Here is a 19,111-nt window from a genome sequence, read left to right as displayed (position 1 = left end):
GGCTTTAGATAGAGTTTAAGGGGAGAGAACTTTGACTGTAAATTAAATGTAAGGTGCTAGAATATCTGGAATGGAAGCACCCATATTAAATATCATTTTTTAAATGGGGGAGGATACCAGATGCTCTGTGGGCTCATTCTTTTCTTGGTGCATCATATTTCTCTTTGTTGTTAGCAAAAATATGAAATAAATTAAAACTCCTTCACATCGATGCAACAAAAATAGAAAAAGAGAGCACATGACATGGCTGCTATATAAAGCAGCACTTAAAATAATTGCCGTAAGTTATTTGGAGATTTATGGTGAATTAGATTGCAAGAATATGCATGATAAAAGTGACATATGTCATTTAAAAACAGTATAATTCATTAAAAAATGGATCCAAGTATACTGCTTAGATTGACAGGTTTTTAAATTTCGATGATAATTTTATCGCTGCCACCCCCAAGCCCCAGTATTTCATGTGCCATTTGCTTTGGGATTTTCCTTGAATTAAAAATTGAGCAATCTTATTGCAGTGCAGAGAGGATTTCATTACTTTCAGAGGTGACCTTCCAGATTCTATTAGGACAAGAAAATAACCTTTAACAACGTCACTCAAAACCTATCTTCCCATACTGGCTTCACCTCCTTCTAGCACCTCCAAATACTGTAGGAACTCTTTCTTTGACATTTCTCCCTCCCTCTGCCCTTCGCTTGCAAAGTTGGTAATACATGTTAGGGTTGTTTGGAAGTCTTCTTTATCATTTTGTTTGTATGCTGCCACTTGCATTTTGTTGCCTCAGCTCTTCAGGTTGAGAGTTAGGACCTTGAAGATACGGATTGAATATGCTGTTCAGGACCTTGAAGATACGGATTGAATATGCTGTTCCTGTGTAATTTCCCAGAGAGTTTAATTCAGATCCCTAATGGGCATCTGGTAATATTAACTGGTTCTTTCTGATGAAACATCTGTTCATAAGAACTACAAACCAAATATTAATTAACTATTCATGGCTTTCCTGTTGAAGATGTAATAGTGCCAAAGAAGGCATGACTTGTATTCACGTTTATTATATAACAAGTCATAATATTTTTTTATTTCAAAGTGGTACAAAAATGTGTCCAGCCCAGCATTTTCAGCTCAACCTAACTAACTCCTATGAAGACTCATACTTTCTATTGTTTCAATAGAATTCCTAATCTCATAAGCTTTCCTAGGGAACATTCTGGAAAGTGGTATCTGATTTCATATGCTCTAAGATTTCTTAATCCAGTTTTTTTTTTAGCCTAAATAAATCTATGTACAGCCACCTCCTGCTATACGTGAAACTACTTGAATGCTGTTTACTGTAATTTCCATTTAAATTTAAGCAGGTCATATAAATAGCACATACAAAAAATATAATAGCAGTTGACAGATAGTGTCTGAAATGCTTTCTCCTCTCAGGGAGGATTGTATAACCAATGGGATGTGGGGAATTTGAAAAAGTATCATGGAAAATAACCTTATATTACAAAATGGGGAGTGAAGAGTACACAAAATAAGGCTGAAGAAATGAGGTCTATTTACCTGAAAAAGAACAACAAGCCTCACTAATTTAGTGACTGTTTACATTTATATGAGGAATAATGATGAGTATTTTCCCCATGGATGTGCAGACAGAGAGACTTTTTAAAAAGGAAATAAGCTTTAGGTGGCAAACATTAAGTTTAGATAGGATGAAAAAATATTTCATCATTTGATGAAAATGAAGGCTGTTTTGTGTTAGGATGATTTATTTAGAAGGACTGTGGAGTTGTTTCATTAGGAAGACAAGAACGAGGAAGACACATAAGTGTCTGAAATGATGGGGACTAAATGACATTTTAAAGAGCCTCCTATTTTAATGGTTTTAAGATTCTTTCCATTTATTATTTAAATTCTTTATTAACTTCCCTGATTCCATCATATTTATCATCTCATGATTAGAGCTTTTTTTTTAACATCTTTGTTGGAGTGTAGTGTCTAGGTATCTTATTCTTTTTGTTGCAGTGGTAAATGGGAGTGCTTCCTTAATTTCTCTTTCATATTTTTCATCATTAGTGTATAAGAATGCAAGAGATTTCTGTGCATTAATTTTGTATCCTGCTACTTTACCAAATTCATTGATTAGCTCTAGTAGTTTTCTGGTAGCATCTTTAGGATTCTCTATGTATAGTATCATGTCATCTGCAAACAGTGACAGTTTTACTTCTTCTTTTCCGATTTGGATTCCTTTTATTTCTTTTTCTTCTCTGATTGCTGTGGCTAAAACTTCCAGAACTATGTTGGATAATAGTGGTGAGAGTAGACAACCTTGTCTTGTTCCTCATCATTAAAGCTTTTGAAACTTTCATTGTGAAAGAAAGGAGAAGACTTAAATGTTTGGTTATTTTATTGGACCACATATTTTTGTCTCCATGTTTTTCTTCTTTTACTGTTTTTACTCCAATCAAGGCAAATTACTAGGTCTAAATTTTTTTTTTTAATTCCAGATTTGCACAAAAACTCCTCTAGCCAGTATCAATGTAGGATCAACATTTCACAACTTTTATAATGGAAAAGGGTGACAGTAACTGAAATCCAGCCAATATTATTTTTGTGAACATACAGAATTGATGTTTTGATTTCAAAATAAACGAGGTGAATTATATTTTAAAAGTGGTTTTAAATTTTTAGAGTGGAAAATTTTCTGGATTAGATGCTGTTTTCAACCTCCTTTTTTGTTTTCCTTTTTATTTCTTCTTTTTTGGTGTGTTATAAAGAATTTTAAATTCCCCTTGCTTTGAGACAATAGTAATTTTTCTTAACTTTATAAAAGGCAGTAGTTACCGAGGAGTGAAACTTGTAGGGAGAAGGATCAGAAATTGGCATTCCTATAACACAGAACTGCACACTCCAGAGCAGAATTACTGGTACCTAAGCAGTTATTTGTATCAAGCACTGCACTTTGGAAACTTAGAGAATCAAGTCAGGATATTATTAACATCAGGGGAATATATGATGCTGGTAGAAGCTTTCAAAAGTGTAACACACACACACACACACACACACACACACACACACACACACCAACCACCCTACACACATAAATTGTTTCAGAACTACAGAAAGGAAATCGAGGACATGAGTTTCTGTTTAAATATTTGATATGAGTTGAGTGAAGAATACATCAGATCCTCTTGGGCTACACCGAGATGGTTTTTTTTTTTAACACACAATATGTTCAGTGTAAAGTATTCCCATACCACAGACTCTGAGAAGAGGCTCCAGCTTTATGGAGAATTCTTAAGCACCATGGACAGCTGCAGGTTTCTTCTTGCAGTTCTGTAGTTTAATACTCAGAGACCAGTTAACAAATTCTCTCGTAATCCATGTATTCACAGTGAAATTTCACCCTTGCACTTTCCGACAAGGCTGTCTCAGTTGGGCACTTTCATCTTCAAAACAGTCCTTCCGACTCCATTGTTGAACAGTTTGTGTACCATCTTCTGCAGGTTCTTTTGCAGTAACTGGTAAATTATTATAGATTCTCAGAGTCAAACTGATGTCCCCAAATCCCAAAATCAGCCTCATTTGGTTTTGTTTGGCACACACAGAGGTTTTTAAGATACAGTATAGCAAGGCAAGAATTGCTTGTATTGATTGGTCATGACACTAGTAGCATAGAGTCTACAGGTTTATCTATAGCCTGCTTCATCCATTTATGTTACCTCCTTGGCCCCTATAGAAATCTGACTGTGTAAACCATATCATAGAGCTACAGTAGAATTTGGAGGGAATTTAGAGTTGTCTCAAAGACTAAGACCCTGAAAGGTGATGTGACTTGCTTTAAGTCACATAATGTTGTATTTATTTTATGTATGTATTGCTAAACGTGGTTTCTAGGTGTAATCGACTCTATTATATGCAATAATGGAAACCCAAAGGGAGGATAATCCAGAAAGGTGGATAATAACATGGGGCAAAATATTCTGAGTCATTGAGGTGGTTATATGAAGTTTGTTGAGGTCTGAGGTCCATTTTACTTAGTGAGCTTGTTGGTATTCTAAGTACTGAATATTTGACCTCAGTTGAAACTGAAACTTTCCATCAACCCCTAAATTCAGCCCAGGGTGGTTCCTGTCTTTCTCTGCTCTGCCTCTCACCTTCTGGACACTTTCTCTTCTGCCATTAGTGGAGATTTTAGATGCAACTCCTCAAGTACTCTGATTCCTCTCATTTCTCAGCCTAAGCTCTTACCTTGCACAATAAAGGTGTAGGAACTAAGATGCAAAGGCATCTTGAGAGCACTGAGCATCATCTGAGAGCTTTGTGAAGAACTCAGATAAAACAAACAAAAAAATGATGTGGAATAGTCTAGGTCAGATGTGAAACAGAAAAATAGTGCTAAAGAAATTAGTACTGGGTTGCAAATAATATACAAGGTTTTAAGATGTTAGCCACACTTCCTCTCCCACTGATTGGGTGACAAGAGCGTTACAGTAGGTCCCCTGAGGAATAGTATGACTCTCCTGACCCAAAATTTGATGCTGGTAACCAAGGAAAAGAATATCTTGTGACTGTACCAGGATAGCACGTTATGCCTCCGAAAACTCCTTCGAACAATGAAGTCTTAGCAGTACATGCCCAGGAGAAATATTAATCAGGAACCTTGGCATTTGGGGTATTATATGAAGTGGAGGTGGAAGAGAGCGGGTGAGACTTTGCAGAGGACTTGATTGCTTTCTGCCAATATTCCATTTTATTGCAGCTAAGTTTCTCTTTCTCATACAGCTTGAAATATGTCAAGGGAAGTGTGTCCCACTTTCCTCAGACCAGCTCTACAATTTCAAAAAGGAAGACACTGGTATAAATTCAGAGAGAGTCATGAGGGAAATAAGTTGATACCACACTTTAAAGTTCCAGAAGTTGAAGAGGACTTGAAAATGGGTCGTCTTTTAATGAGCTAATATAAAGCCATTTCCACAGTGGGAACTATTGATCCAAGTATTTGAACATGCATGAGATTTATATCCGGTCCTAGGCATTCAGTGACTCTGATACAATTAATGTAAGCCTGGCTGGCAGTAAGGGCCACAGTGCCAGTCTGAGTACCACAATTATGCTGGACCACTGTGAAGTCATCGAGTTGTCATCATTGTCTTCATCTATCCCAATCTGATTAGATCTTAATACATGCATGCGCTGTTTTTTTGTGACTAAAATTTTCAGTGGAATTTTTATGTAGTTGAGTCACTGAAAAGTGAATTGTTTGACCATTTTATGGGATCGCCTACTCCAGTATAATTACTGCAAGAGGCTTCAGATGATTTTAGACAGAGAAAAAGAGGAGAAGCTGTACAGAGAATCTAAGAAAACAATTTAAGAGCCAGGTAAAAAATTCGGAATCTCAAGCAATACACTGAACCCAGATTAGGTGAGCTGGTGTTATATAACTTTATTGTTCTTCACTTTAACTTTCAAATTTAGATGACTTTGTATAGAATTCCACTTTTTCTAGAGTTCTTTAAAAAAATCAAATAGGCTTTTTCTGGCAGCATCTTTTTGTTTCGTTTTGTTTGTTTGTATTTTTGGGGGTTTTTTTTTGCGGTACGCGGGCCTCTCATTGTTGTGGCCTCTCCCGTTGCAGAGCACAGGCTCCGGACGCGCAGGCTCAGCGGCCATGGCTCACGGGCCTAGCCGCTCTGTGGCATGTGGGATCTTCCCGGACTGGGGCACGAACCCGTGTCCCCTGCATCCGCAGGCGGACTCTCAACCACTGCGCCACCAGGGAAGCCCTGGCAGCATCTTTTTATTGATAAGCTCATTTCATCCTATTCTTTGAAAATCAGAAGTCCATGTATGGTGCATATGGCAATTCTTGGTTAGTCAAAGAATTAAATTGATCTAACCATTTCAATCTGCCACCATTTCCAAATAAACTGAAGTGTACTGGGCTTCTTATAGGGTACCTCCCTTCCATGGAACCTTAGTGTAGGTCTCTTTCTGATCTAATATTCCCATTTCTTCTCTGAAAACTTGAGAATCAGTGAGTCAGCACGGTCTGTCCAAGGTTGCAGAGAAATATGCTGCAATGCTTATAGCTCTTTGGCCTGTTTTCTAAGGTGCTATTCATTAGCTCTTACATTCTGATTCAGCCTCTACATTTTGTCAAATGATGTGAGTGTTCCCAGTGTCTCAGGAAGAGCTCTCACTGTCTCTGGCTAGATCAGCTACTGTAGTTCATCCATCATCCAGAACTCAGATGTCAGATTGCGAACAACTTTGAGCCTCTGGAATGGCACCAAACCAGGTTTGATGGGGGAGAGGGGAACAGTGTTGGGAACAGATAAATGTGTGTTTTAAGGAATTCTTTATCCGGACTTTGAGCAGATAAAAGTAAGAGTAGTAACTAGGAAGACCTGGAAACCGAGATATTTTAGTATTACCATTGACTGTCTGACCAGACTGAGATAATGAACACAGAAGCATTGAAGACATGACTGAGGCAAAAGAAAAAAGATAATTGAAGTAGAGAATATTTGACAGACAAGAGGATAGGAAAAGAAAAGAGGCTGTGTGGACGAGAGAGGGCATGGTAGCTATAAGATAGAAACACTAGGAGCCTGAGAGAAAGGAAGGATCAAATAGAGGAGGCCAGCAAAGGGATTTATCAAAAAATTATTATAGATCTCAGCCATCTCTCAAGATATGGTTGGTCTAAAGGTAGATATCAGGCATCAGCCCTGGAATAACACTGCTGTGATGTGGAGGGTTACATTTAATATAAGGATAAATCACATCACCCCAGGGATCACACAGGGTTGTCACTGCATAAAAAATTTACTGAAGGCCTTCAGACATACAGTGCCATGGTGGCCAGTGACCATGAGGTCAGGGGCCCACACTTTGCCTGGCATATAGTAGGTCCACGATATGTATGCTGAATGCCGTAATGAATGGGCTGTCATCACTGTCATCTGGTAGAGTTTTTGGCTGTAGAAAATTGTAACTATGTGCAGTTGGATTAGGAGTGAGTGCTGTTATATGTGGTGTCCTGCAGTGTGGACCGGGAAAGGCAAGGGGGCATGGAAACTGGAAGTGACTTGAAATGAGCAAGCCTAGGAAACCTGGCTGGATACATATGTGATTTTAAGTGTTGTGTAACTTGTTTAAAAAGGGATGGTCTTCACAAGCCTTCTGCTTTTGTAAGAGTGTTTTCCATTCTGTTGATGTATTGTCCAAGCCGCTATGCTCGGCTGAATGGGGGTATTTATTTCAGTATTTCTCAATAAAAAGAGAGAGTACCTTTCCCTCCTCCCCGTCCCCTCAATGACCTGCAACTCAAAACAATGTGAAAAGACAAATTTTAAAGAGCAAATTAGAAAAAGAATAGATTGTTATAGTTGACTAAGGCATGGATACTTTGACTGGTTTTAACTTTTATAAGCAGCCAGTATATAATGCAGCTATATAAAAATTGTCCATTGTTTATTCTTTACAGAGAATACCTTTGTAAATAGACTGCCACCCTCTGAGTAGTATTGAGTAGCGCGCCTGGTCATAACTGCCAGGTTACCGGTGGACTGTGCCTCGTTTCACACACAATGAGAACGCGTTGACTGTGCCCACAGGAGCTAGTCTTGGAGCCTCTGGACAATAAAACCTTTAACTTTTAGAAAAAAAAAGTCCTTAGCACAGAGCTTTCAGAGGAGTCTCGGTGTTGATTCCAGAGGACAAACTTATGCACAGATAGATGCAGAATACTTCCCAAGAGGTTCCATCATTTTTTGGTAGACTGTCAGGGAAATATTATTTCAAATCTGAGCCTTACTTGAGGACACTTCAGCTACTCTCCAGCTAGGAAATTATGGCTCTAACCTTGAAGAGGCAGCATTGCTGTCTTCAGTAATCTTTCTGCCTGCCCATGTGTCAACTGGGATGTTATTCAGAAAGTAAAATGTTATTATGAAAGAAAATACAAGAAGAGTTTGATATATCCTACAGATACTATGGAAGACATCCAAACATTGTTCATTAAAATGCATTTTGTGGATGTCTAGAATTTTGTTCAAAGTCAAACAGTGAGTAATGCTTTCAGAAAAATGTAGTCTGGTATTAAGTCTCTGAAAGTGGTCATGTTCTGATGATGGTGGTGGTGGTGATGGGGATGGGGATGGGGATGGTGGAGTTAGGAGAGGACAAGGCACCTTAGGTGTAGGTTGTCCCTACCTGTTCTCACATCAATTCTTGGACTAATAATGAGGACTCCTTCTCCTCCATACAACTAGCAAAACGGAAATAGATGAGTGATGTGAGTTGCCAAGAGGGCTGACTAGACATCACAAACAAGGTTTGGAAGGTTACCAGAAGTTGATAAGACTCTAGAAAAAGAGTAAAGAAGAAGATGATTTTTTTTTTTAATCGTGAAAACCTCAGGATGGAAAGGCTACTTTTAGTCTTTGATTTAGCCATCAATTTTGTCAAAGGCAGGCTTGTGACAATGGATCATGGTTCTGCACGTGCTGCACTCCACCTGTGAGAGGAAGTAAGTTCCAGGCTACTCTTGGGAACCTCATCCTGAAAACGTGAGACCTGTGCTGTGCTCACCCTTGCTTGTGCTATGCACAGCTCAGAAAAGGACTTCTGTTCATAAGGATGACCTTAGGTCACTACAATACACATACACACAAAGTTACAGATAGTCTATTAGGAGAGGAAGTATTATGCAGTTTAGACTTTAATCAGTGAAAACTTGGAAAAGATGAAAGTAGAATTAATTTTTAAAAGTTGTATTTAATGTATTCAGAAGGTAGTCCCTGGAGATTCTTGGCAGCTGAGGTGTTATGGAACTTCACTTAATGGCTGGCTGGATTCAGGTTTTATGGAAGTATTCTGACCATTCACAAGGACCTACCACCAGTCAGGAGATATCTTTACCTCCTTCTCCAAAATATGCAATTTTCTTGGCACTTGTAATTTCTCTTGAATACTTAAAGTTCTTTCCAGAAGAAAGTCAGCCTCTTAGAAATCAGCCTAATATGTCTTCAGGAATTCAGAAAGAATATAGCAGATTTTCAGGGAAAAAAAAAAGTCAGTCTTACAATTAAGTAGGGACTTCACTACATGAATAAACTTATTAGTGCTGGGAATAACACCCACTGAATTGATAGACCTACAGAGTAATGCTAATCAAAACCTCTTAGAAACACATTTTCAACTAATAAATGTGAAGGAAAATGCAGGTCTTTCTTTAATCAGACACTTTTCTAACTGTGACAATGTTTTTTGCTCAATGGCAAGCAGGTATCAATGTTTATCATGGGTGAGATAGTTTCTTGCTGATATGAAATGACTGTAATTTTAGGTCTCAAAAGTTCATACCATTCGTAAATGTGGCTGAAAATTTTTAAATGTTTTATTTCTTCATTCAAAGCATCCTTATAGAGAATGTGAGTAAAAGTATGCCCATTATTAGGAAATTCCCTAAAACCTCATCATTGCTGTATGTAACAGGCAAGACAGCTTTTAATAGTTAAATAAAGCTGAAGCCTTTCTGTTGGTGCTGTGTTTCCCTTCCCCCAGGAGGAGAACTTCCTGTCTCTCTTCCAGCTTTCCACAGGGTAATTTCTTCCTTCCGTCCTTCGTAAAGCATCTACCAGCTGTTCAGGTTCCTGGTGCTAGGATTATAGCAGTGAACAAAACAGTGAAGACAGACAATAAACACAGAACTATCTGATATAATGTTAGCTGATGACAAGTACTGTGAGGAAAAATAAAACCGGGAAAGGGGACAGAGGAAGATGGGCTTTCTGTTTTAGCCTGGATTTTGAAAAAGTTTCCCTAGAGGTGTCATTTGAGTACAGACCTAAATTAAGTGAGGGAGTGAATCCTGCCGATATCTAGGGCAGTGATTCCTACTAGGAGTGATCTTGCCTCTCAAGGGACATTTGGCATCTGGAGATGCTTTCAGTTGTCACAATCTGGTCTGGAGGTGGGAAGTGCTACTGGCATCTAGAAGGTAGAGGCTGGAGATGCTGCTAAACATCCTACAATGCACAGAACAGCCCCCTGTAACAAAGAATTATTCAGCCCCAAATGATAATAGCACTGAAGTGAAGAAACCCCCATCTAGGGAAAGAATATTTCAGGCTAAGAAGGAAGTTAATAACAGCAGGCTGAGAGATGGGAACTTGCGTGGCACATTTGAGGAAAAGCTAGGAGCCTTGTGTGGCTGGAGCACAGTGACAAGGGGTATTTACCAGGAAAAGAATTAGAAAAGAAGCTCACAGCCAGGTCACATGGGGTAACAGCCAAGACGTCTGCTTCTCTGTTCTCTGCCTCTGCTTCCCACTTTACTAAGCTCCTATTCCGTGACTCTCCCAGGAGAACTAGTCAGCTTTGCTAGCAGATGTCCTAGGAAACTAATTCTGGGGTTTTGTGGGAGAAAAGGGTTTCACCTACTTGTTTACCTAAACAATGAGTTCTCCCCAGCCGTCTTGCCCAGGGATGGAAGATCTTAGTGTTGGCTATCCAAAGATTGGGAAGATCAGTTCATTGAAGTTCTGAAATAGAGGTCTCTGATATGGTAGTTACTAGTCTTATGTGACTGTTTGAATTTAAATTGATAGAAATTAAATAAAATTAAAAATTCAGTTCTTCAGATGTACTAGCCCACATTACAAGCCATATAGCCACATGCAGCTGTGGCTGCCATATTGCACAGCTCAGACATGGAGCAGTTTCATCGTTGTTCTTTTGGGCAATACTGTTTTCAAATAATTAAATGTTAATAATATAGGGAACCTTTGAGTTGAACAGTTATTCCTTTTGTGAGAGAAAAGGAAACTAGGACCAAGGAAGGTTAACTGACATGCCTAAGGTAACTCTGTCAGTTAATTTTTGCCCCATAAAAAACCACCTGAAAACTTAGTAGCAGCTTAAAATAGATCATTAGTTTAGCTTACAGTTCTTTGGGTCAGCAGTTTGGTCTGAGCTCAGCATGGCAGTTCTTCTGGTTTGATTTGGCTTCATTTATGTGACTGCTGGGTCAACCGCTGACTTAGCTGGGGGTGGGTGTTCTTGTATAGCCTCAGCCGTGATGCTCATCATCTGCTCTATGTGTCTGGCATTTCTAGCTGACAACTTTGGGCTTGTTCACATGGTGGCGGTGGCAGGGGTCACAAGAACAAGAGCCAAAGCCCAGGTTTGGAACTCCCACAGCGTCACTTCTTCATTGTAATGGCCAAAGCAAATCATAACACCAGTCCAGATTCAAAGGGTAGAGAAACTGACTTATGATGGAAGGAGCTACAAGGAATTGTGGCCATTTAAAACAATGTACTACCATCCTATAGCTAGTAAGTTGAAAATTGGAACTCACACCCAAGTCTGGTATGTCTAGTGGTGTTACTCTAAATTTCTTCAGGGTTTTTCCTGTGCAGTTTCTCTGACACCTCATGAGTCCTGTTGCATTAAAACTATGTCTTTGATTTCCCAGCCGTTTAGAAATTTTAAAAAAGTAAAACAAAACCCCTGAATTGTAGTAAATGGTATACTCAGTTAGCACTCAGCACATTCTCTCTCTTACCCTATCCAGGAAAATGACAGATAATTTTAAGTAAATAGCTAAAGAATAGTTTATTTTATAAAATATGTGGGAAGAACTTTGAGGAGATGTTTCAAACCATTGATACAGGATAGGAGCCAAGAAAATGGTCATCTAAAGCAGAAGCCTCATTTTGGAAATGGAGACACATTGAGGAGAGTCAGGCTAAGAAGCTGGAGCACCTGAACATAGGAGGGTCTCAGAGTGGGGACAGAATAAGGATTTCGGGTCAGTGCTGCTATGGTAGGTAGACAAACATTGTAGAAGATTGCAATCCCAAGTATACAATCAGGTGTCAGGCAGACTCTTTCAGCATGGCTACAATCAGTGTTTTCTTGTGCTAGTAATCGATTTAAAATTATATTCACAGTTCTGCTATGAAAATTTAAAAACCTTTCTTGAAAGTAGGTTCCAGAATGTATTAAGGGACTTAAAAATGTTGCTGCAGTCAAACAATCTAATTGACCATGTAAATGATAATAAAGCAATTAGTAAATCAATTATGATAACCACTAAAAATAAAGTTTTTTACATACTTTTTTCATTATACAGCAAAATAGTTACACCGCAAGGTTAAGTGGGGTAAAATGGTCAAATCTGTATATATAGCTTTATTCTAACTTTTAAATAACTATTTTTAGTTTCTACAATGAAACATGTTTTTAGAATCAGAAAAAAAGTTTTAAATTTTTATTTCATACAATATAAAATATTTAAAAACTGTTCACCTCTGAGCAGGGTTAGAGTCAATGCTATTGCTTTTAGACAAAAGATCAAAAATTTACCGAGGAATAAATAGATTCAAAGTAATTCGTGCATTTATCTAAATCCTTCCTGAAGCACCTCTTAAGGATAGTAAGTTGAAAAGATGTTTTATTTACTAAATAGAGTTCTATTTAATTTTTTAAAAAACAAAAGAAATCTTGAACCTTTTTCAGAAACTTCAGGGACAGTCCTCAGTTTTATAATCCAAGACTAGAAGAAATCCACCCCTTTTGGGGTTTCGCATACTTGAGTCATGAGCACTTCTTAGTCTTCTTAGATTTACCCACTAATGAATCCCATTTTTTTACATTCAGATTCTTTATTTTCATTGTAACTTTTTTATTACTTAAACTCTACCTGATTAAATATTTAAACAGTACAAAAACGGGCACAATGAAAAATAAGACTCCCAACCCAGAGCCTGAGGCCCGCATTTTCCCTTCCCACAGGACACTGTTATTTTCACTTCTGATGTATTCTTCCATCAATAGTCTATGATTTACAAGCATTTGCATAGACTCCCGTCCCCCAACCTTTTTTTTTTTTTTACAAATGAGACCATATTATACACTGTTCTCCTGTTGGCTTTTTTCCCCTACTTTACTTATAGGAGATGATTTCATATTAGCACTTAGAGATCTCTCAATCTTCCTGAAAACCTGTATGGAATTCTGGTCTCAAGTCTTGAGCTTTAACTGCTGTCAGTCTCGTGGACCATTTTTCTATATTGTTCTTATCCTGACCTTCCCCAGGCTCTTCATGCTGAGACATCCAGTGACCTCTTGGAAGCGCAGACTCCCCGGTATTCTTCAGGGGCACAATAAAGTTCCCTTCACGTCTCCAGACCTTTTGGGTGGCAAGAAGGGGACTGCTGGGTTTACGCTTGATTAGCTGGCCCAGTTCCCTCAGGTTTTAAAAGCATGGTCCATAGAGGATCCTGAAGTCCTCTCGGGGGTGGAAACTTGAGTTTGGAACTCCTGGTTCAGAGTCTACTTTGCATCATTTCTCTTCACTGTTATTCTCCACTTGCCCACACTGCAGCTTCTATTTTGCTTTTCTGCCCACACAGCAGAGATCTTGTTCTAAGCTATGAGTATTACTCAGTGACTTTGTTTTCTAACTTTAAAAACAAGTTTAAAGAACAAAGTATCTTCAGCATCGCAGATACAGATTTCATGTTTCTACTTAGTACACTGTGTGTTATGTACTTTGATTTCCTTAGTTAATGCCATCTTTAAAGTCCAGGCATTATCCCTACGTTATACAGGCAGTAGCTCTGATTTGAAAGGACACCAAAACTCAGATAAGTACTAGGCTCTTCAGTAAGTAGAGTTTACCCTTATTTATAAATTTGCTGACCTCTTGGTAGTAGATGCCTCTAAAATGTTCTTTAAATGCTTATGACAATGGCTCTCAAATTTTGTGGTCTCAGGTCCCCCTTACGCTCTTACAAATTACTGAGGACCCCAAGAGCTTTTGTTTATGTCGGTTATAGCTTTCTATATTTACCATATTCGAAATTAAAACTGGTAAAAATTTAAAGCCCAAGAACATATAATATTACATCAGAGCCATTGCATCATTCCAGACACTTAGCCTCTGGGAAACTCCACAGTATGCTTTGCTAGAATGAGAGCAAAAAAGGCAAGTATGTCTTATTATTATTGTGAAGATAATTTTGACCTCACAGACCCCCTAAATGGAAATGCAGGGACACTTAAGGATCCCTAAACTTCACTCTGAGAACTGCTAGCCTACTGTATAAATTTGAAACAATTACTTTTTAAGGAGAGCCAGCTATTGTGTGTCCAGAAAATATTTTTTTTCCCCTGCTGTTTAATCTTCCCTTGGCCTGAAGGGGCCGATAGATCTCCATGGAGAGGACAGGAAGGAAATAAGCATTTATTAAGTACATTCTCACTGCCTTTTCCATCATCCCCACTTCCAGTTAATCACCAATCTCGCGCCATTTACAGTCATCCCTTTCCACTGACATTGGCCTAGTTCAGACTAGGATCATCTCTCACCTGCATTAATGCATCAGCCTTGCAGCTGATCTCCAAGTCTACTCTTTTGCTCCACACTGTGGCCAGAGCATTCTTCCTAAAACCCCAGACAGGTCATGATAATGTTCATGACCCTTCAGAGGAAGTTAAACTTCCTTTGCATGGCTTACAAGGCCCATTCATGGGTGGACTCTGCTGACCCCTTCAGTGTTACTTACCTTCTTTCCACTGCCCCCATCCTCCACCCCAAATTCATATCTTAATCATCTTAGTTTGCTGAGCACCTGAATATGCATGCTCTGTCTCGCCTTTGAGCCTTTAATTGTGATACCCCCGCTGTCTGGAACTTCCCAGCCTTCCCCAGCTAAGACCCACTAGTCTGTCAGCCCTCAGTTCAGTGTCACTTCCTCCAGGAAGACTTCACCATCACCACCCCTGTCGTTGGGTAAGGTCCTCCTCTTATTGGTTCCCACGATAGCGGGCCCTCTCCCTATCGTAGCACTTCTGACGCTCTACAGTAATGGTGTTGCCTTGGTTATATCCCTTGAGCCTAAAAGCATTCTGAGTTAAGGGAACATGTCTGGTATCATTTCTATTCTCTGCCCTCAGCAGTTTCCAGCATATAATGGACACATGGTACACAGTTGTTGGATGAGGAATGAATCAACCAATCAATCAACTTTTTAATAACTTCCTAGTACTCCCTAATAAATGCTTTATTTTATTTAATCCTCTTAACTAAAGGAGATACCATTTCCCCCAATTTTGTGTTAAAGGAATTTGGACCTTTACTTCTGTTGCCTAATCTCCCTGTAGCTAGGAAACAGTGAACCTGGGATTTGAATCATTTTCCTACCACAGTATGCTGAAATAAAGGGGTCACCAAAATGGGGGACAACTGACAGAAATGAGTAAAGTTTCAGGTAAATTTTCCAAGAGAGAATTCAGGCAAAGAATCATTCTGACAAAGCAGCTGGATCCTCTTTCAACTTCCAACTAGCATGGTTGGAATCTTCCCATCCAGAACTCAGAATAAAACCACTGAAAATACTTGTTAAGGGAAATTGATGTTTCATCTTAAAAGCACTTTCCCAGTTGGCAGTCCTGAAAATGTCTATGCTCCTGTAGCTTTATAGCCTTGTTTAAAAAAAAAAATTTATTTTATGTATCCCAAGAGCTCCAGGGACTACAACGTGAAGGTTACACAGACATTTCACACCTAGTGGAAAATTCTTATAAGTCTTTCTCTCTTCTGACAGCACCTTGTTACACTGATGAAATCCCTGTGGGTAGTTGTCTTCCAGTTCAGCCTGTTGGTTCATGTTTATTTTTCCAGAAAGAACTCAATGAAATTCTGAGAACAGAAAAGGAATTAAAAATATAGTTTTATTGCTTTTATATTTTAAAGAGGCATGTTCATAGTAGAAAATACAGATAAGCAAACACAGAAGAATATTTAAATCTCCTTTACTTCCACTGCTGCTGGGATTTTGGTAAATACTCTTCTTATCTGTCTTGCTGTCTTGTACTGGCTCTCTTGCTCTCTCTGTCTCTTTCCCTGTATGTCTGTCTCTTTCACTCATATGTATAAATTTATACATATTTTAAAATTTTACCAGTGTAGTACCATATAGAACTAATTCTTATGAAATCAGCCTGTTTAATTGCCACTTAATTGCAATATCTTTCCATGCCTCTAATTATCTACCTCAGTGCTTCTCAAACTTTAACGCATTGTGAATCACTGGCAAACTGTTAGAAATGCAGAATCTCAGACCTGGCTCCAGACCTACTGAATCAGGAACTGCATTTTAACAAGTTCCAGGTAAAAGTGATGGGGTTGGTCCAAGGATCACATTTCAGTAGCAAAGGTTGACAACCTTTCTGAAGTCTGCTGTGTCCTCAGTGTCAAAGTTTATGTAACTAAGTCCCATGTTGTCAAACATGAGTTATTTCCAATTTCCCTGTAAGGATGAGGCACATCTCTGTAAGTATTAGCCCGCATCCGACATTATTTCCTTAGGAAAAAAATTCTGTAAGCAGTTTTCTGAATCATACATATTTTTAAGGGGGAAATAATTTATTTTTAAAGAGTCCAAGACAGTAATTGATTCCACCTCATAGCACATGAGACTAAAATGTAGCTGTGGCACTTCCTGTCACATCTGCATTCTTCCCTATCTGCAGGGAACCATAACAGAGCTTTCTTTGATATTTTTGGTAATTGTGATCACAGTGTTGTTATTATTTGAAATGCCTTCCCTGTCTTCTCTTCATCTAATTTTATCCACCCTTTAATCTCACCTTCTCCAGAAAGCCTTCCCTAATAGTCCAACTTACCGTGAACTCACTTGCTAAATATTTTCACCATTATTCTCTGGGCTAGTTATCTCAAAGCACACTTATTTACTTTCCCTTGATGCCATTTAAATATATCACTTGGCATCTCTCATCTCCATGACTAGATTGTGAACTGCTTGAGGGAATGCGTGCTCCACCCAAGTCCTCTGTGACTCTCCTCACAGGGATTTACTCCAGAAGGGATTTTGGTACAGTAGAAAGAGCCACAGTTTGGAATGAGGAAGTCTGTGTTTGAGGCCCAGCTCTGTCATTTGCCAGCTTATATGATCAAGGAGCAAGTCCTATAACCTCTGAGAGCCCTAGTTTTGTCATCTATAAATAGGGGATAATATTTGTGCTGCTTACTTAACAAATTACTTAACCAGGTTGTTGTACAAATTAAGATTACAATCCATTATATTGTTTTCCAAAATTTAAATAATTCACTAAAAAAAAATCTCAACTTAGAGCTTAGCTGTCTTGAAACTTTATCTCATACATGCAAATCTCTTTCTTTCATTTTCCCTACCCCTCACAAAAAAGAGCATATCTCAGGCCCAGAGACCTTTACCCAACAGCAGTATGCAGCAGGAATTAAACAGTGTTGTCTTGTTTTCATTGCATTTACTTACTTTCTATTTATGGCAAGCAGTATTGCTTTTCTAGTTATAGGAGTGATATAAAGTTCACTTTTTAAATAAACTTTAAGTTAAAAAAAAGGCAAGGCAATATAAAGTAAAATGGTTGGTAAATAGTAGAGCTGAAGTTATGAAAATATGGCAGGGCTTCCCTGGTGGCGCAGTGGTTGAGAGTCCACCTGCCGATGCAGGGGACACGGGTTTGTGTCCCGGTCCGGGAAGACCCCACATGCCACGGAGCGGCTGGGCCCGTGAGCCATGGCCGCTGGGCCTGCACGTCTGGAGCCTGTACTCCGCAACGGGAGAGGCCATGATACCAAGAGGCCGGCGTACTGCAAAAAAAAAAAAAAGAAAAGAAAAGAAAATATGGCAAAATATCATGCTGATGTTATAAAAATGACTGAAGTTTGAGAAACCTCTAACCATAGGAAGCCACATTCCCACTGTAAAGCAATATATGGATGTCAGTTGTTATTTTAGCTATTATTATGTAACCTCTTGGAAGACCAGTTCTGTGAGTTGTTCTCCAACAGAGCTCTAGACATAACAGAGTCTCAATAAAAATTGTACAAGTGTGATTAAAAATAGGCCCAAAAGTCAAGTGTTCTGTTATTTGATATATGACTATTCATTACTTCAGCTTGCAGAAAAACCCAGTGAACATAGAGAAGAGAGTTTGTTTCTGATCAAGAAGTGAGACATAAATGTGATGAGGGGGTTGATCAAATTGACTAGGATGGTGCAATGTATACCAGTTACAATTCAGAGAAAGTAGAGAGTATGTTACTTGACAATGAGTCATTTTTCTTCTTATCAAAAACGATAAGTATTTGAGGAGCACCAATTGTACAGAGGATACTTTGCTTGGAAAGATTTGACTAAAGCCTGCATTCATGGAAAAAAACAAAAGATTTACTATGCCCTGAATTAACATAATTACTGCTGTTGTATTAGAACTCAAAACAAGTTCACATAGAATTTTTCAGTTAACACTGTGACATCTCTCAAAGAGGACAGGTCTGTTAATTCTAACTCTACATAAAGAAATGAAATTAGTCAGACAGAGATAAAGTGATTACACTAAGGTCATAAAGTTATTTATAGCCAGAATGAAAAATAAAAGATTCTGACTGTGGATCTTGTCATTTCATCATTGATTTCCATCCAGGGTGAGCTTCTAGGATACTTTCTACATCTTCCTGCTGGTCTAGGGGATTAAAGGATTTGACTCAATGGTTCTAGACTTGGATTGTACAATAGTGAGACTCAGTTAGATGGGATTAAATTAAATCATGGGATTAATGGTGTATTGGTTTGAAGACAGCAGAGAGAAATGTACCTTCAATTTGAAGGATGATGACCAAGCTCCTAATGCAGGTAGACCAAGTTGTGGGTGGCTTGTCTGCATGAGACCTGAAGGAGCCTTCCTGAATTCCTCTTCTTTAAAAAAAAAAAAAAAAGGCAGGAAAATGCAGTGATTAAAATCTGAGGCTCTGGAGTTGAATAAACTTAGTTTCAAATTCTGCCTCTACCACTGTCCATAGGATCTTGGACAAGTTACTGAATGTCTCTGATCTTTAGTCCGAATATAAATTGGGAAGAATAATGGTAATTACCTCATATGCTTATAACAAGGATTTAATGTGGTAAAACAAAGAACATGTTTAGAACCATGCCTGCCTGGGGTGTTGAAAACACTCACTAAGAAGATGAAAAAGATCTCTGAAAGGAAGGTATGAGCTCATGTTTTAGACATTTCAGGCTCCTCTGG

The 19,111-nt window shown here is 38.6% G+C and overlaps 1 protein-coding gene across 2 annotated transcripts in view; it reads left to right on the top strand.

Moving 5' to 3' along the window:
* SLC24A2 (solute carrier family 24 member 2) overlaps window positions 1–19,111 on the top strand; it is a 229,225-nt gene that overhangs the window by 57,374 nt on the left and 152,740 nt on the right. The gene's annotated exons all lie outside the window — the stretch shown is intronic.

Source organism: Neophocaena asiaeorientalis, unplaced genomic scaffold, assembly GCF_003031525.2.
Source record: "Neophocaena asiaeorientalis asiaeorientalis breed wild unplaced genomic scaffold, Neophocaena_asiaeorientalis_V1.1 scaffold260, whole genome shotgun sequence".
In the NCBI taxonomy this organism is placed as follows: Eukaryota; Metazoa; Chordata; class Mammalia; order Artiodactyla; family Phocoenidae; genus Neophocaena; species Neophocaena asiaeorientalis.
The sequence above is the reverse complement of the archived record's forward strand: the minus strand, read 5'-3'. Positions and strand labels throughout refer to the sequence as shown.